This window comes from Prionailurus viverrinus, chromosome C2, assembly GCF_022837055.1.
Source record: "Prionailurus viverrinus isolate Anna chromosome C2, UM_Priviv_1.0, whole genome shotgun sequence".
In the NCBI taxonomy this organism is placed as follows: domain Eukaryota; kingdom Metazoa; phylum Chordata; class Mammalia; order Carnivora; family Felidae; genus Prionailurus; species Prionailurus viverrinus.
In genome coordinates, this window is record NC_062569.1 from 149,158,717 (window position 1) to 149,175,842 (window position 17,126).

Below are 17,126 nucleotides of genomic sequence, written 5' to 3' on the forward strand. Positions count from 1 at the left end.
TTTTGTTGGCAAGAATGTGGGGAAAGAGGAAGTTTGACGCAGTGTAGGGGTTAATATACAGGAGTGTAAACATTTTCGAGAGCAAGCTGGCAGCATCTATTGAGACGCAAAATCACTAAACCCTCTGACTCAGAAATTCCACTTCTAGAAATGTAATACACACATTTGCACAAGTAAACAAAGATATATGTATAAAGAGCTGCTTGCAAGAATGTTTATATAGGGGGAAAAACCCACGAACAACCTAAATGTCTATCAGTAGGAATTGTGGTTAAATGTTATATATATGTTTTTTAATGTTATATTCTTATATTGAAATGCCAGCGAGCCATCAAAAGAAATGCAGTCTATTGGAAAGATAGCCACAGTATTTTAAAAAGGCAAGTAGCAAAAGAGCGTATAGTATGACATTGCATGAATATATATACATGGTATATATCTAAGTGCATTTATCTCTTTACACCACATACACATTGATGCATGCATAGAACATGCATGAAACAGTATACATAAAACTTAACAGAGGCTATCTTTAAGAAACAGGTTGCGAGAAGAGGATGGGGAATTTTCAGTAAGTGCTTTAATTTCTTTTTATGGCCAAGTATTAGTTCTATAATGAAGTATTCTTCAGATCAAATAGCAACCTAGACGAATGAAAAAACCCACGGTTGGTACTCAGAAATGCGTTATGAGTTGTGCTCTTCAGAAAGTTCTCCCTAATGCCATTAGATACTGTGACACCAGCACGCTGTGGACCTAGCGCAATGGTGCGTAAACTCTTTGCTAAAGCCAGCTTAGAATGGCAGTGCTCTCTGGCAAGAAGGTTAAGGGGTGAGTTATCCTGGGCCCAAAGCACAGAGAACTGGCTCTAAGAAGTATGAGCCCAGATCATACAGTGCTAAAGTCCAACCTTCAGTCCCTACTGGTGCCACCCTATGATGTAATCATCTGGAATTACTGTAACCGGGGACAGACTGCGGGGTGACAGGCTGCTGTGGGGCTAACCATAAAGCTTTTAAAGATTGGTTCATTTAATTAAAAGCACAGCAGGCCGCTGAGTACTAAGCAGACAGCATGCATCTCATTAAGGAAGGTCATCTTTCCTGGCACGAAGTAATGGAAACCAGGGCAGCATTCAGAGATAAGATCACAAGTTGATTTTGCCCTCTTAGGGACAAGATTTGGCAGAGAATGACCAGCCACCTTCTATCAAGGGTGCTAGAGTCTGGCTGGTGCAGTAAGTGGAGATTTAGCAGATGACAGTGAATTTCTGAAAAGATGTGTCTCCTAAAAGGCATTCTAAGAACAGTGAAAGAGAAAAGAGGGAGAGAAAAAGAAAGGATATAAGGAAAGAAGAGAGGGAGGGCAAGAGAGAGTGAAAGACTCCCTAGCAAACATGGTATTTACTTTTCAATTACAGAATTTTTTTAAAAAATTGTGCTGGAAAGGGGCGTCTGGGTGGCTTAGTCGGTTAAGCATCCGACTTCGGCTTAGTCACGATCTCAACGGTTCGTGAGTTCGAGCCCCTTGTTGGGCTCTGTACTGACAGCTCAAAGCCTGGAGCCTGCTTTGGAATCTGTCACTCCGAATTCGGACATTTATTGATAAATGTCTAAAAATAATTTTTTTAAATAATAAAAATAAGAATAAAAATTGTGCTGGGAAGTCTAGGATTTTTTTTTTTAACGTTTATTTAGTTTTAAGAGCAGAGAGAGACAGAGAGTGAGCAGGGGAGGGGCAGAGAGAGAGGGAGACACAGAATCCCAAGCAGGCTCCAGGCTCTGAGCTGTCAGCACAGAGGCCGACGCGGGGCTCGAACCCACAAACCGCGAGATCATGACCTGGGCCGAAGTCAGACACTTAACTGACTGAACTCCCTAGACGCCCCTAGGATTTCTCATCATCAGCATTAATGATTTTATGCTTTAGGGCTCATGGATTTTTACATCCATTGTCTTGAGATTTGTTTTTACAGTGTTTCAGGGTTTTTTTTGTTGCTGTTGTTTACTTATTTATTTTGAGAGAGAGAGAAGGGGAGAGGGAGAGAGAGAGGGAGACTGAGAATCCCAAGCAGGCTCCACATTGTCAGCACAGAGACGCACATGGGGCTCGATCCCACAAACTGTGAGATCATGACCTGAGCCGAGATCAAGAGTCAGAGGCTTCATCGACTGGGCCACCCAGGCGCCCCACAGCGTTTTGTTTCTTAAGTTGTTTTCAACTTTGTAGCAGAGTTCATTTCATGTTAAAGCATACTTGATCTAAGCTTTTACAAGTGATGACAGGCCATGCTAGACTTCTGGTGTGACACATCCTGCTACAATGTTCCTAATGTTGAGCAGCACCTCAGCCAGTTAATCTCATACACATGCTCCCATGTGTGGGAACCTCCTGGGAAAATAAGGCTTAGTATTTAATGGACTTAAAAGAGCAATACTTTCATTTTTATGTGTTTTACTTCTACCGCCATACTTAATATTTATTAAGTGCCTACTGTGTGGCAGGCACTGTCCTAGGCACAGGATAAACAGTAGTGAGCGACTCAGACACCACAGTATTTAAATTTTAAGACTAGTTTTAATAAAATTGCTAGCATGTACTAAACACTTAGTTTGAGCCTGGTGTTATTCTTAGCTCTTTATTTTGTGACAATTAATCAAGGGAAACCTTGCCAAAATGGGAGGCCAGAAGGGGAAGTGCTAACACCTTACCTCCCATTAAATGGAGGGAGGGAGGAACCTTGCACAAGGATACTACTTGATCACAGCCAATAGGAGGAAGAAAGGGTTTCTCCTGCCCCAGCAACAGCTCAGCCAATGAGAAGCCACAATACTTGAATTCCCTGTTTAGGCCAATGGCTTTTTTGTTTACACAGCCCTCCCAACCTCCCCTTTCTTTATGAAAGAACATTCTTCTCCTTTGTTCTCCAGGCTTGGCTGTGGTTTAGCCTTAGTTTGCTTCTCTGGAATTGCAATTCTGTTATTCCTGAATTAACGCATTTTTGTTGGTAAAATAACTAACAGCTTTATTTAATTTATTTCATTTACATTATTTTATTTTTAATTTTATTATTTTTAGTTACCTGGACACCACTGTTTTTTTTTTTTTTTTTTAATTGAAGTACGCTTGACATATAATATGGAGTTTTATTTTTAAGGTTAACAATTTATATTTATCCTTATTTAGGGAAGGAAGAATTCTTCCTCTACCCTTTAAAGTCTTCCAGCCGGACCAAAAATTACTTTGACCTGAGACAGATTAACAGGAGAAGTTTTATTATGTGTGCATGGAGACCCAATAGTGAAATTGAGACCCAGAGAAATGACCAAGGCATATAGTTTTCATACTTTTTAGACAAAGAAACAATACATCTGTAAGGAATTGACAGGACAAAGAAAAACTTAACTTTTGGGAGCTTCAATTAGTAAGGAATTCTTTTTTTTTTTATTTTTGAGAGAGAAAGGGAGAGAGTGCGAGCAGGGGAGGGGCAGAGAGAGAGGGAGACAGAATCGGAAGCAGGCTCCAGGCCCTGAGCTGTCAGCACAGAGCCCAACATGGGGCTCGAACCCACAAACCCATGAGATCACGACCTGAGCTGAAGTCGGATGCTCAACCGACTGAGCCACCCAGTCGCCTCTAATTAGTAAGGAATTCTAATCAGAATTTGGACTAGGGTCATAAGTTAGTAAAAAGTAACAGGGTTATTTGTACAGCTTTCTCAGCCCCGAATTTCTCTCTGATGATAAGGATGTCTCTTCTCTTTACCTCCTAGTACAGGGAGGGTACCTTCCGCATGGGAGGATCATATCTTGCCTTCACGGGGGCAGAGGGCGGTCTGAGTGTCTTCTTGCACAGGCCGTCTCTTAAGTAACCTTTTTTAAAAACAGTCAATATGCCAAAGTGGCACATTTTGGGGTGGCCTGCCCTTATTCCCTATATTCACAACCCCGGGAGGTAGGTACTTTGATTACCCATTTTAAAAACAAAGAGACCAGGGATGCCTGGGTGGCTCAGTTGGTTAAGCGTTCTTCAACTCTTGATCTCAGCTCAGGTCTGGATCTCAGGGTCATGAGTTCAAGGCCCGCACCGGGCTCTGGGCTGGGAGTGAGGCCTACTTAAAGACACCAAAGCACAAAAAAGTCACTCGCCCAAGGTGGGTCACACAGCCAGTTGCTGGCAGAGCTGGGATTTGAACTCAGGCTGACTTGGCTTTGGGACCCACCCTCCTATTCCCAACATCATAACACCTTTAAGCATTCAGGACTCTAAAGCAAGGTAGGCATGTGCCCGTAACAAATGGCACTTAAGGATCTTCCAGGCGCACACGCCTGCACCTTTCCACTTTCAGCGGAGCCGTAAGAGTGAAGATTAATACCAAGCAGCAAAGGAACCTGCCACCAGGTGATCCTGCCAGTGTGGCCCCTGTGCTATCTAGTAGAGAAAACGAAGGAGGAAAAGGAAATAAATGAAAAGGGAATGAGTTAACAAACAAATGGCAACCCAACACGAATCATCATCCAGTAATATAATCATGGCCGTTAAAGTGGGGTCGTTGATAAAGACAAAAATACTTTTGGAGTATCTTGTGCCTTCAGATACTAGCACAGACACTGCTGTGCTGTATTTAACACCTCACCGCATCCAGGAAAGGTGAACGCACCCCCCCCCCCCCAGCAAATGCAGGGAGTCATCCCCCCCATACAATGTCTCTCCCTCCCACCCCACCTCACGCACGCCACCGTCTCAGGCGGGCTCACCACGTGGAGGACCAGGTCATTTTCCCCAGCTTGCTCTACAGAACTGAAAGGCTCCAAACGGGGAGGCTACAAAGTATTCTGCCGATGAGCAGTTATTTCCCAGTACGTGTCAGGAATAAATATTTGACAAAACAGAGCAAATTAGGGTCAAAGTGTTAGTCCCCTGCAAATCTATTGACCATTTCAAAGAAATACACCACTTCAGGATTGATTTTAAAAATAAAAACAGTCTGGAAATCCTGTGTCGGGATCAACAGGGGGCTGAGTTTGAAGGCTACGTTCACCCCAGGACAGGGGCTCCCATGTGAGAGAACACTTCCCGCTGCACAGGTCTGGAGACGGATCTGCCAGCACAAGCTTTACTTTTGTAAGTAGTCTATGTGGTAACCTAAAATCGGAAGCCAGCTCAGAAAATTCCCATTATCTCTGAAATGGGGTCCGATTCATCTGAATGAGTTCCCTTTGTATTTCTTTATGCTGATAACTCGAATGTTTATTTTGAGACAGAGAGAGAGAGAGCACGTGTGCAAGAACATACATGTGGGGGAGGTCCAGAGAGAGAGGGAGAGAGAGAATCCCAAGCAGGCTCTACACTGTCAGCAAGGAGCCTGATGCAGGCCTCGATCCCACAAACCCTGAGATCGTGACCTGAGCTGAAATCAAGAGTCAGACGCTCAACCGACTGAGCCACCCGGGTGCCCCTTTGTTGATGATTGTTTTAACTATTATTTTTTTTTTTAAGTGTATTTATTTATTTATTTTGAGAGAGACAGAGAGTGCAGGAGGGGTAGAGAGAGTGAGGGAGAGAGAGAATCCCAAGCAGGCTCCACACTGTCAGCACAGAGCCCTACGCAGGGCTCGATCCCACAAACCGTGAGATCATGAACTGAGCTGAGACCAAGAGTCCGACACTTAACCGACTGAGCCACCCAGGTGCCCCTCCGCTGATAATTGGAGTCATAGTCCCGACAAACCTCAAACCGGAGCCTGAGGCAGAGGAAGTGCCAAACTCGAACCAGGCATGGCTGGAGTAGGAGGACCACATGCCCCTGTGCTTCCTGTTCCCACCGAAGGCCCGGCATGGCCCAGCGGCAGGGAAGGGGCCACTCGGGAGGTGGCTCTCACTCCCTTGCTCTTCTGTGGGCAGGGGAGGCGGTCCCTCCGCGGCAAAGTTTCAACTACACACTAATCTTTAAATAGCTTCTTTTGCGGTACAGGCCGTGACTTCTTCCTGCTGAAAATGCACTTTCTGTCCTGATGCCTGAATTAAAGTCTAAGTCAACAGACAGGCTCCATCGCAGAACATACGCGAAGTTACTTCCCCCTGGTGGCCAGTGCGGGTGTTTTGAACAGCATGGGACTGGCTCAGGGGCAAAGCTCTCTGCCTCTCGGGCCAGGAGGGGCCCGGGATACCCTGCTCTGTGGCAGCCCCCTAACGGTGGCACTGGGACAGTTTTGCCTGTCCTGGCTGACTTGTCTCTAGCTGTCCTCATCATTCCTGCGCTCTGGGTTCTTTGGGTGGGGCGGGGGTGGGAGAGGGGAGGACGTTACTTCCGGGGAATTACACGGGCAGTACAAAAGGCGGAGGGTAGGGGGAAGGAAACCTGTTCTAGTTCCAGCCAATGTCCCGGGAGCACCCCTGAGGAGACGTCATCCCCTGAGCCTTGATTCCTCCTGAGAGAAAAGCAGGGTGTGGGCTGAGGGGCCCTTCCTGCCCTGGTTCTGCGAGAGTGCCCACGGTCAGAGGCCCAATTGCCGCGGATTCTATGTGCTGAGTAGTTTTGCAAAGGGGGAAGAAGCCTTCTTCTACAAAAGAGGCAAAGATAGTATTTTTCTTAGAAGGTTGTAAGAAGGATTAAATGATGTGCTGGGTACCCCGGGGGGGCTCAGTCGGTTAAGCGCCTCACTTGGGCTCAGGACATGATCTCATGGTTTGTGAGCTCGAGCCCCGTGTCGGGCTCTGCACTGACAGTGTGGAGCCTTCTTGGGATCCATTCTCTCTATCTCTCTCTCAAAATAAATAAACTTAAAAAAAATAAATGATGTGCATAAAATATTTGGAACAAACGGTGCTTCATAAACAGGGTGCTTGCTTTTCATTAATCGTACAACTACTAAGTTTGTACTTTATCATCCAAACTTAAGAGTCAAAGGGGTACGACTGATAACTTTCCCGGGACGACGGGCATAAATCAGACGTGCAAATGGGACATATTGTCACCTGTCAATAAGTAATAGCCATCAGGAGATTTGGAAAAGTCCCAAGTAAGCAAGAGACTGTAAGAACAAACATTTCACGTAAGTGGTCCGGCCCTGTGAGGCTCTCTCTGGCAGACCCTCCAATGCTGAATGGACAGAATCAATGCTGCGGTCAGTTAAACGCTCTCTGACACAGGTTTCTTTCACATCAGCCCCATGTAAATTTCTAAGTGACTGAAATTCACATCCTCTGCAGCTACAAACCCGCAGACAGGCCTCTCACTGACCAGTGTAGGACTCGGGCATGGGTGTGAAGGAAGCAGAATATGTCACCCCCCCCCCCCCCAAGTATCCCTCTTTGACATGAAAGTTATTTTGAGCTGAAGGCAATAAAGTTCTATCTCCTCCCTCTTTTTCTGCCTAAAGGCAGCATGTAAAGTCTCCTTTTACTGGAGACAACTCCAGACTCTTTATCAGCCCAGAGAAGACACCAGAGGAACCTTACTCCTCCCACATCTTTACCTTTCCACAGTCGGCTGCCCTTGGAAGCCTGAAATGGCTTTTCTCCGCCCTGTCGTTCCTCTGCAAGTATGTCGTTCTTTGTTCAAGAGGATTGATAAGCCGAGTTCCATTTCGCTGAGGCTTCTCCCTTGTGACATGCACGGCACCCAGTAATAACGGTCTGTTTTTTCTCTTATTAATCGGTCTTTTTGTTAAAGAGCCACAGCTGAAAACCCAGGATGAGTAGAGGTCAGGTTCTGCCTCCCCTACAGGTGGGAGAGCCGGATGGAAGAGAACTACATTCACACTAGAGAAGTTCCCTTCTTGAGCAACTTCCTGCTTGGAAAAGTCTGATTTTAACATGTGGGCGTGCTGGGGAGCAAAGGGCAAATGGGCCTTGTTCTAACCATGTGCCACGGATGTAAGAGTGTAAAGCCACCCATATCGTTTCGAGAGCCAGAAATGGCCTCACAGACATTATCCAATTCAACCTGCTCACTTTATAGAGGAAGCGACCAAGGTTTGGTTAAATAACTTGCCCAACGACATGTGGTTTTTTATGGATCTACTAAGTGCTTTGGTTACGTTGACCAACTGACCATAATACACAGGAATCAAAAGTTAATTATGCGTCTTTGCTGCTAACCTGTGAGCCCCATGAAGGTGGGGATGGTTGGTGTCTGTCACTCACCAAAGGCTGTCTAGGGCTGTGCCCCCTCATGCTGATGTCACCATGACCATGGGGTGGGGATGACTGTCTTCATTCTGCAACCAAGGAGGCAGGGCCTTGGGGCAGGTGGGAGACTCACCTGGGGTCCCAGGACTGGTCCTGAAACCAGCACAGGGCTCAGAATAGGCATCCAGTAAACGTTTGTTGAATGAATGGATGAACAAATGAATGAACGAACAGACGAACGAATGAATGAATGAATGAATGAATGAATGAATGAATGAATGAAGTGATGGAGCCAAGGTTCAAATCCAGGTCTTTCTGGCTCCAGCACCCAGGCCCTGCCTTCTGCTTGAACACAAGAACATCACTATGGCTGTCACTGATATACCAAGAGCACTCGGATACACCGTTAAGTATAAATAAATGGCTGAAGGAGTAACAGAGCTGTAACTCATCTGAACCTCCGTTTTCCTGTGGATAAAAATACTTTCTTCACCGAGCAGCCCTGGGGTTTCAGTAAGATGTGAAAGACATGAAACATTCAAGTGCAGAGCTGTACTCTGTAAGATGACGAGGGCCCAAGCTCTGGAGGTTGCCAAAGCGAGGCTTGAATCAGAGGACCAGCACTTCCTGGCTATGCGACCTAGGACAGGCTACTTGGCCTCTGCTGGCCTCGGTCTCCACATCTGTGCAATGGGGATGTTATTGTACCTATTGCGCAGAGTTCTTATAAGAAGATGAAAAGAAATATGTTACACATAAAAAACTTCACCGTAAGGAATGGGAACTACTTTATCATCTTTAAAATAAAGCAGAGAGGCGCCTGGGTGGCTCAGTCACTTAAGCATCGGACTCCTGATCAGTTAAGCCCCCTGCCCCTTGCGTGTGATTTCGGCTCAGGTCATGATCTTATAGTTCGTGGGTTTGAGCCCTGTGTTGGGTTCTGCGCTGACCACGTGGAGCCTGCATGGGATGGGATTCTCTCTCTCCCCCCGCCCCTCCCCAGCTCCCACACACACACACACACACACACACACACACACACTCTCTCTCTCTCTCTCTCTCTCTCTCTCTCTCTCTCAGAAATAAACTTAGTAAATAAATAAAATAAAGCAGGAAGTTTAACAAAAACATATAAAGGGGGTAAGGAAAACATGCTACTGTTACGTTGCGTGAAAACAAATCCAAACTCGGCTATCTGAACTAACCGACACTTTCATTTTTTTAAATCTGAATTCAGGCCAGCCTCAAATACTTGTTCCTATGGCGTCGGTTAGGACTAACACAGGAGTTTCACCCCACACCTGCTGAAATTAGCACCGAAAGGAAAAATACTGTCCTGACCCTTCCCAACGTCAATGGGTCCAGTTTCCCGAGCTCTCCTTTCAGAAACGGAGTGGCTAACAGCTTTTGATACTGTAGAAACCTAATAACCTAGCTATAATCCTATCAATGGGGTATTTTATGTTCAGTGGTGCCACCTAAAACTGTGGAGAAAAGAACTTTTATAGGGTTGAAGCTTAAAAAAAAAAAAACAACAACCAGATTAGAAAAAACCTTCATAAGCACTTGAGGGTTAGCTGCTCCAAGAAGTCAGAAGAGTTTACAAAGAAAACAGTGTCCTAACAGATGAGCTCCTGCAGCAGGCAGCCTGAGATGGCCCAGGGACCTCCACCTCCCGGGAGTCCCACCCTGGTGGGCGCCCCCTGCCCCTGGCACGGCCTCACTTCTCACCCACAGAGCAGAGCAAAAGTGGTGGGGTTCCTTCCGCTCTGAGGTTAGGACTCCCGATCCCCCGCCTGTCACGTGCCCTTCCTCGCCCACTCGAGGGAAGCCAGCTGCCAGGCCGGGAGGTGCCCTGCGGAGACGCCCACGTGGCAAGGAGCCCGGGGAGGCCTCTGGCCAACAGCCACCAAGGAGGTGAGGCCCTCAGCCCAGGAGCCCCCCAGAAAGGCAATCCTGCGGCCAACCACGTGAGGGAGGCTGGAAGCAGACACTCCTTCTGCGGGGCCTTCGGAGGAGGCCGACCTGGAGGGAGAGGCGCCAAGCAAAGCCGTCCCTGGAATCCTGACCCTCAGAAACCGTGGGATAATGAAATGTATTGTTTTCAAGCGCTATGTCTTGGGGCGCCTGGGCGGCTCGGTGGGTGAAGCGTCGGACTCTTGCTTTCGGCTCAGGTCAAGATCACGGTTCGTGGGTTTGAGCCTCACGTCGGGCTCGGTGCTGACACCGAGGAGCCTGTTTGGGCTTCCCTCTCTCTCCCTCTCTCTGCCCCTCCCCAACTCTCTCTAAAGAAACTACCATGTTTTGAGTTGGTTTGTCGCACAGCTGTAGATAACTGATATACCAACGCAGGTGGTTATGTTTACTCCGTCCTAGTCAGTGATGAGCATTTTATGTACATCGTAACACGTACTGTCACCACCCCACTTTACAGGTGGGGAAACTAAGGCACGGTGGGAGAAACAGCATCCTCAGACTCCCACTGTGGACCCGCGTGGTGAAGGTTTGCTTCAGACCCATGCCCTCTGCTAGCAGGCGGCACTGTCTCTTCTCGCGCACACTTCAGTGGGGAGGGGAGCATATTAAGCCCCATCAAATCTTTTGACATTAAAAAAACATAAGTAGGGGCGCCTGGGTGGCTCAGTCGGTTGAGCGGTGAGCGTCCGACTTCAGCTCAGGTCATGATCTCGCGGTTCGTGGGTTCGAGCCCCGCGTCGGGCTCTGTGCTGACGGCTCGGAGCCTGGAGCCCGCTTCGGATTCTGCGTCTCCCTCTCTCTCTGCCCCTCCCCCGCTCACGCTCTCTCTCAAAAATAAATAAACGTTAAAAAAGAAAAGACAAGAAAAGACAAGACAAGACAAGACAAGAAAAGAAAAAAGTTCGTTGTCACAACCGAATTGTATTTCAAATGACTGGCACTCGCCCCCCCAGTCCTTGAAAGGGGTCCTGACGATCAGCACCGAAAATGCAGGCCGTGGGGGCCTATCTCCGCTGCCACCCTCAATGCGCACACTGATGTGCGACACTGCTGTGTGTGCACAGCTGGCTGCTGCCCCCCAGGAGTGATGCAGTCACACAGCCCGGCAAACGGGTCCCCTCAGGCGGCAGGGATGACAAGCGTGGACTGGACTGTCTGAGGACCTTTTTCAAAAGTCAAGAGGCGACGAACGCAACCTGAAATATGGACACAGGAATCAGACTCCAGCAGCTTCTGCTTTAGCTACTCTGTTCTCTCACAAGGCCGGTTTGTGTTTTGTTCCCTTTTGGGACTGTCTTAGGGCCCGGAAAGTCCCGGCTGCAGGGCAGTGACAGCGGATGCTACCGCTGCTGAGTGCCCAGTGGTAGGGGACAGAGCTGAAAGCGACCCACACGCTTGCTCCCATGACGAGTGACGGGGAGGGACCCAAGGAACCTCACGGATATAAAAAATCATTTGATTTATGTAAGATTCAGAAATTCTAAAATTAGGGATATAGTGAATAAATTCTAAAATAAACTTTGCACGGATGAAACACACGGTTGGGGTTTTTGTGGGCTTTTTTTGTTTTTTGTTTTTTTAACATAGAACATGCTGAACATGTCCAAAGGAATTAAACCATACCATATTGGTTTACCATCTCTCTACTCTTTGGGGGTGGGTGTCGGGGCCGTTTTATACATGGTTCAAGTTTAAGAAACCACATGCCTATGACACTCGGGTGAGGCTAAAAATGGCCTGAGAATGCCTGGATTTGACACTGCAGAGGAAGCCGACTGCCACTGTCCAGCTGGAATGTCACATCTCACGACACGCTGCCACAGACTGACTTGTAACAGGAAGAGGCAGAAACACGGCCAAGGGCCCACAGTCTTGGGAGCAGAAGTCAGCCCCCAAGTAGCATCAGCCATGCTACCCCGGACACGGACACTAAAACCATCTCCATCATCCAATTCCTATTGAATGGTATCCTGTCTACAAAAATCGGTTCTGGGAAGACAAGTCCAGCATGTGACATCTGGAGACTGAGCAGCCGCGGAAAGGGAGGCGCACGGAGGCGAAGGGAGGCAACCCCAGGTTAAAGCACACGCCCTGATCCCGCGTGTCACCTCCCAAAGGCTACGGCTCGAGGGCAGACAGCCAATCACCCTGCTTTCCAGCTACGAGGTCAAACACCACTCAGAGAAGGGAGGCGTCAGACCACAAGCCTGACTTCTAGTTTAGACATGAGCCAATCGAGGCACAGATCTGGCTCAAAATGGAACCCAGCGGCCAATTACTCAAGGATCTTTTCATGGCCCAACAACGCCTCCGGTCAGGCAAAACCCCTGCCAGGTAGGACAACGGTCCCCAATCTGGACTCCCCATTAGAATCACCTGGGGGAGCTTCCTGGGCAATTCTTTCTAGGCGGTTCCCAGTCCCTGAGACTGCAGCTGGTCAGGGCGGCCCGGGTCTGGATGATTTTAGAGCTCCCCAGGGACTCTCGTGTATGTAGCTAAGGTGCGATCAGTCGTCACTGATAGAGACAAATCAAAGCCACCACTCAAACTCCTTTTAGGGCTCTCGGAATATTTCCTGTTATTAAAAGAAAGTCATGTCTGTATCACAAATCTTAAGTGGGCATCTGTTTTAAGGAAGGTGAGTTTATTCACTAGAGAAGAGTCATTTTTTTGATGATTAATATGTTCTGACTTAGCCTTTGGGCAAAGCGTTAGCAACCTAATACATGGGGGTGCCTGGGTGGCTCAGGTGGTCAGGCATCCGACTTTGGCTCAGGTCAGGATCTCCTGATTCACGAGTACAAGCCTCGCTTCGGGCTGTATGCTGCTGTCAGCACAGAGCCCGCTTCGGATCCTCTGTTTCCCCACACCCCCTCCTCGGCCCCTCCCCCCCTCAAAAATCAATAAACATTAAAAAGAATCAAATACGCATTCATCTTTCAGACAACAGATAAAGCGGTATTCTTTCCTATTACCGTATGGAACTATATTTGCTGCTGGGAAACTCACAGAGCATTTTTTGAGAACTCCTCTAAGTTTCTAGTTAGCTTTTATTCTAGGGAACCAGTGGACCACTGCCGACAAGCCAAAGCACCTGTAATTCCTGGTTCAAAGTGCTGCTTTGCTTTCTCAGTAAAGCAAAAACAGTCTTGCAAAAAGAGGACGGTAATGGGATATGCTACATTAATATTTGTACAACAGGAATTAATTTTATTTTAATAAAAGTCTTCATTCATTTGTAATGGTGCAAATCTCTAGTAATATTACTTGAAATTAATGACCATACAGCTTCAGTTAGGTGTTAGATAAGCATTTAATGAACACGTTCATTATAAATTATTTACAGCATCGATGATGACCCAGCTAATAGAAACAAATTTCACCTATCAGACCTAACTGTTAGGGCTAGAAAATGACCTCGGATATACATTCCCACATGAATTGGTGCCTCAGGTCGATTTCTTTCTTTCGGGACTAAGAGAATAATACGAGCCTGGGTGAACAGTCTGACACAGCCCTTTTCCTTCCCACCATCTGCCATGGTCTGGGTGTTTGTGGTCCCCCCAATTTTGCATGCCGACATCTTAACCCCTGAAGGTGATGGTATTAGCAGATGAGGACTTTAGGGGGTATTTAGGTCAAGGATGGAGCCCTCTGGCTGGGACCAGTGTCCTTATGAAAGAGCCCCCCGCCCCAGCTCCCCATCTGCCTGCCATGGCTTCAGGACACAGCGAGAAGTCTGCATTCCAGAAGAGGGCTGTCACCCGTGCTGGCCTCTGGAATGGTGAGGAATAAATGTCTGTTGTTTATTTATTTAATTTTTTATGTTTATTTTATTTTTGAGAGAGAGAGAGAGAGAGAAAGAGAGAGAGACAGGCTGCGAACGGGGGAGGGGCAGAGAAAGAAGGAGACACAGAATCTGAAGAGGCTCCAGGCTGAGTTGTCAGCACAGAGGGCGACGCGGGGCTCGAACTCCTGAACTGCGAGATCGTAACCTGAGCTGAAGTCGGACGCTTAACTGACTGAGCCACCCGGGCCCCCCATGTCTGTTACTTATAAGCCACTCAGTCTGTGGCATTTTGTTCTAGCGTCCCCTAACAAGCTAAGCCACCATCACTCATCCAGGTGGCCTTCTAAGAGGCTGTTGAATGAGAGGGGACCACCAGACACCCTACCCCCTGCTGGCCCTGCGACTTCTGTCAGCAATGCAGTTAGCGGCATGCCCACTAGGGGTCAGACCACACTGACCTGATGGAGAAGGACATTTTCATTACACCACCTTTGGGTGATCTGGCCCGATGGGAGAGAGAAAAGCCTTTAAACTAATAAGGCTGTCAGAAGCCACACCTTCCCACCTAGAGGGATGGTTTTAGCTAAAGGAGAAATCTCTTTTTACTGGAAGGCTCACCAAAGGCCACACGGGGATTTCTGCTCTCGCCGCCTCAGTTGGCAGAACTATTTGCCCTCCGAGCCTCTGACTAGCCCAGTGAATTTTGTGTCTTCGCCAATTGTTTGACATCTTACAGGACCCTATGGATGCACAACCAAAGCTCATAAAGCTCCTCCACCCCCATTCTGACAGACTCAAATGGAGGCTCTGTCCTTTGGTCCATCTCCAACACCCCATCAGAGTCCAAACACTTCCAAAGCTCCCTGGGACAAGGAAAGGCAAGAGCCGCCTAGGGGGTCTCCTTGCTTCCTCTCTTGACCCCCCACTCTCCTTGTCCAAGAGACCTTCTCCGCTCAGCTTGGCTGTTAGAATAACATCTGAATCCCTCCCATGGCCACCAAGGCTCCTCATGGAACCATTCCCCCCGCTGTGTCGAACCTCAGTCTCCCCCTACCATCTCCCACTCGGCCACGAGGGCCCCTTTGCGCCTTCTGAATTCAGTCAGTTCACCACCGCCTTGGAACTTCTGCATTGGCTGTTCCCTCTGCCTGGAGGCCAGCCACGCGAAATCTGCACCGGGAGCTTCCTCCTGCCAGCCCAGTCCGAGCTGTGCAGAGACACCTTCCAGGGCCACTCCATCTAAAGTGGCCCCATGCTGACTCCTCTCTGCACGTCCTCTTTGCCTGCATCGTCCCCAGGGCCCTTCTCTGCCCTCTCTCCCCTTCTCCGGGCTCTGGAAGGCTGAGCCCACCTATGGGACTGTATTGTTCGGGGCCCCCCTGCCTCCCGGCTGCCAGCTGGCTTCAGCCAAGGAGATCAGAAAGCCGGGGCAAGCGGGGGTATTTCCTCCCTGCCAGTCCCTGCCACAGCATCTCAATTCCATCCCTTCACATCTGCCTCTCCTGCTGGGCCGCTGCTCTCCCCAGGCTCCAGCAATGCCACTTCCTCCCCTCGATACCCACCCCCCCTCAGTGGCCTCTCTTAGTCCTGCTGCGATTAATCAGTTCTTTACTAAAACCCCTTCAACCACCACAGTGCTCCCGTGAGGACTGATTCTGACTCAGCCCCCATCCTCCCCTGGGTGGCTCTCTAGCCTATAATCCTGTTACTTTCTCCATTGCACTTCATACTATCTGAAATGACCTTGTTCCCTTATACTCCTCTGTTACCTAACCCCCCCTTCAACCACTAGAACATCAGCAGGAAGCTCACTGTGTTCGCCCCTCTACTCACTGGGCCCCAAACAGTGCCTGGAACGTAGTAAGCATTCGATAAACCGCAAAGGAATAAATGAAGGAACAAATGGTAGCCCAGTGCCTGTTCAAAATATCCCCTCCTTAGTAAGCCCTTCGCCGATCATCATTACTAAAACATCAATCTCCCTCCCCTCCCAGACCTCCACTCCTTCCTCCCCTATCTCCTCCTTCCTACTTTTTCCTATAGCACTGTCACCTCGTGACATATTTAATATTTGTTCACTGTCTGTTGCCGCCCACAAAAAGGTCAGCCCCGAAAGGCAGACTTGCTGTTCCATTCACTTGCTGTGCCCTCAGAGCCCAGAATAGCGCCTGGCCCAAGCAGAGTTGCCAACACTTGTTATAAACGAATAGCTAGCAAAGCGGACCAGATTTCATACAAAGCAATCTCAGGAATGCCCCCCACACTTACTGGGAAAACTGGAAAACTACGAATTGCTAGACACCCAAGCAAATAAACGCAGTCTTACATGACCTGACCTGGCTCCATCAGAAGAGCAGCCTCGGACCCCCGGGAAAGAGACCTGAAATGCTAGTTAGACCCTGGCCATGGGAACAGAAAAGGTTTTAGAGTAAGACGAGCGGGACCCCGCACTTACGACAACTGTTGCTTTAGAAAGCATGCACAGGAAGTTGCCTAAGCACACAGCCCTTGTAAATCCTTTCTGAAAATGGATGGGCACATAAATTACAAATAAATGGGACTCCAGCACACCATTCTGGGTTCCACAGCGGCGCACCTCTTGGCAACAGCCTCCTACTACAAGTTCATAGACAGTATACGCAGACCCAGAGCCAAGCATGGAAAGCATCGCTTTTTTTGACAGCTGCTCTCCTCCTGAGGCATATCTCTTAAAGACAGGCTTTATTCTGCAACGCCTGCGTTGTCCAAATCCTATTCTGCACACTAATTGTAGATTGGAAATAAATTCCTCCTCCCTGCCACCACCATTGATTACTCATACCTGCCCCCTCACCCTCCTAAATTTCTAAACTGGGTGGATTAAAAAAAAAAATCAACTCCCCATGTATAGCGTGTCCCAATGGTGGCAAGTCGCCCCTTCAGAGAGCAAGATTCCCGACTGTTCTAAAGGCCTAGAGAATGGGTCCCTTCCCCTCAACACCATTCGACCGAAACTGGCCAGCCACAGGATAATGAGCAACCACAGATCCTCACCCAAACATTGGTTTTTCTTCCAAGAGTGCAGATTGAGAATGCAGAGACGCTGTCCTATTTATGAACAGTGAGTCACGTCGCCGCTCCACGTCTGTTTCCTCCTCCCGATGAATGAGGGGAGCCCCTTCCCCAAAGCAGTAAGTGCCGCCGGGCTACCTTACATGCCCCGGGGGTGGCCCCGCGAGCTCCCGGA

At 48.4% G+C, this 17,126-nt stretch overlaps 1 protein-coding gene across 1 annotated transcript in view; it reads right to left on the minus strand.

The window, feature by feature from the left end:
- RCAN1 (regulator of calcineurin 1) overlaps positions 1 to 17,126 on the minus strand; it is a 102,643-nt gene that overhangs the window by 84,699 nt on the left and 818 nt on the right. The gene's annotated exons all lie outside the window — the stretch shown is intronic.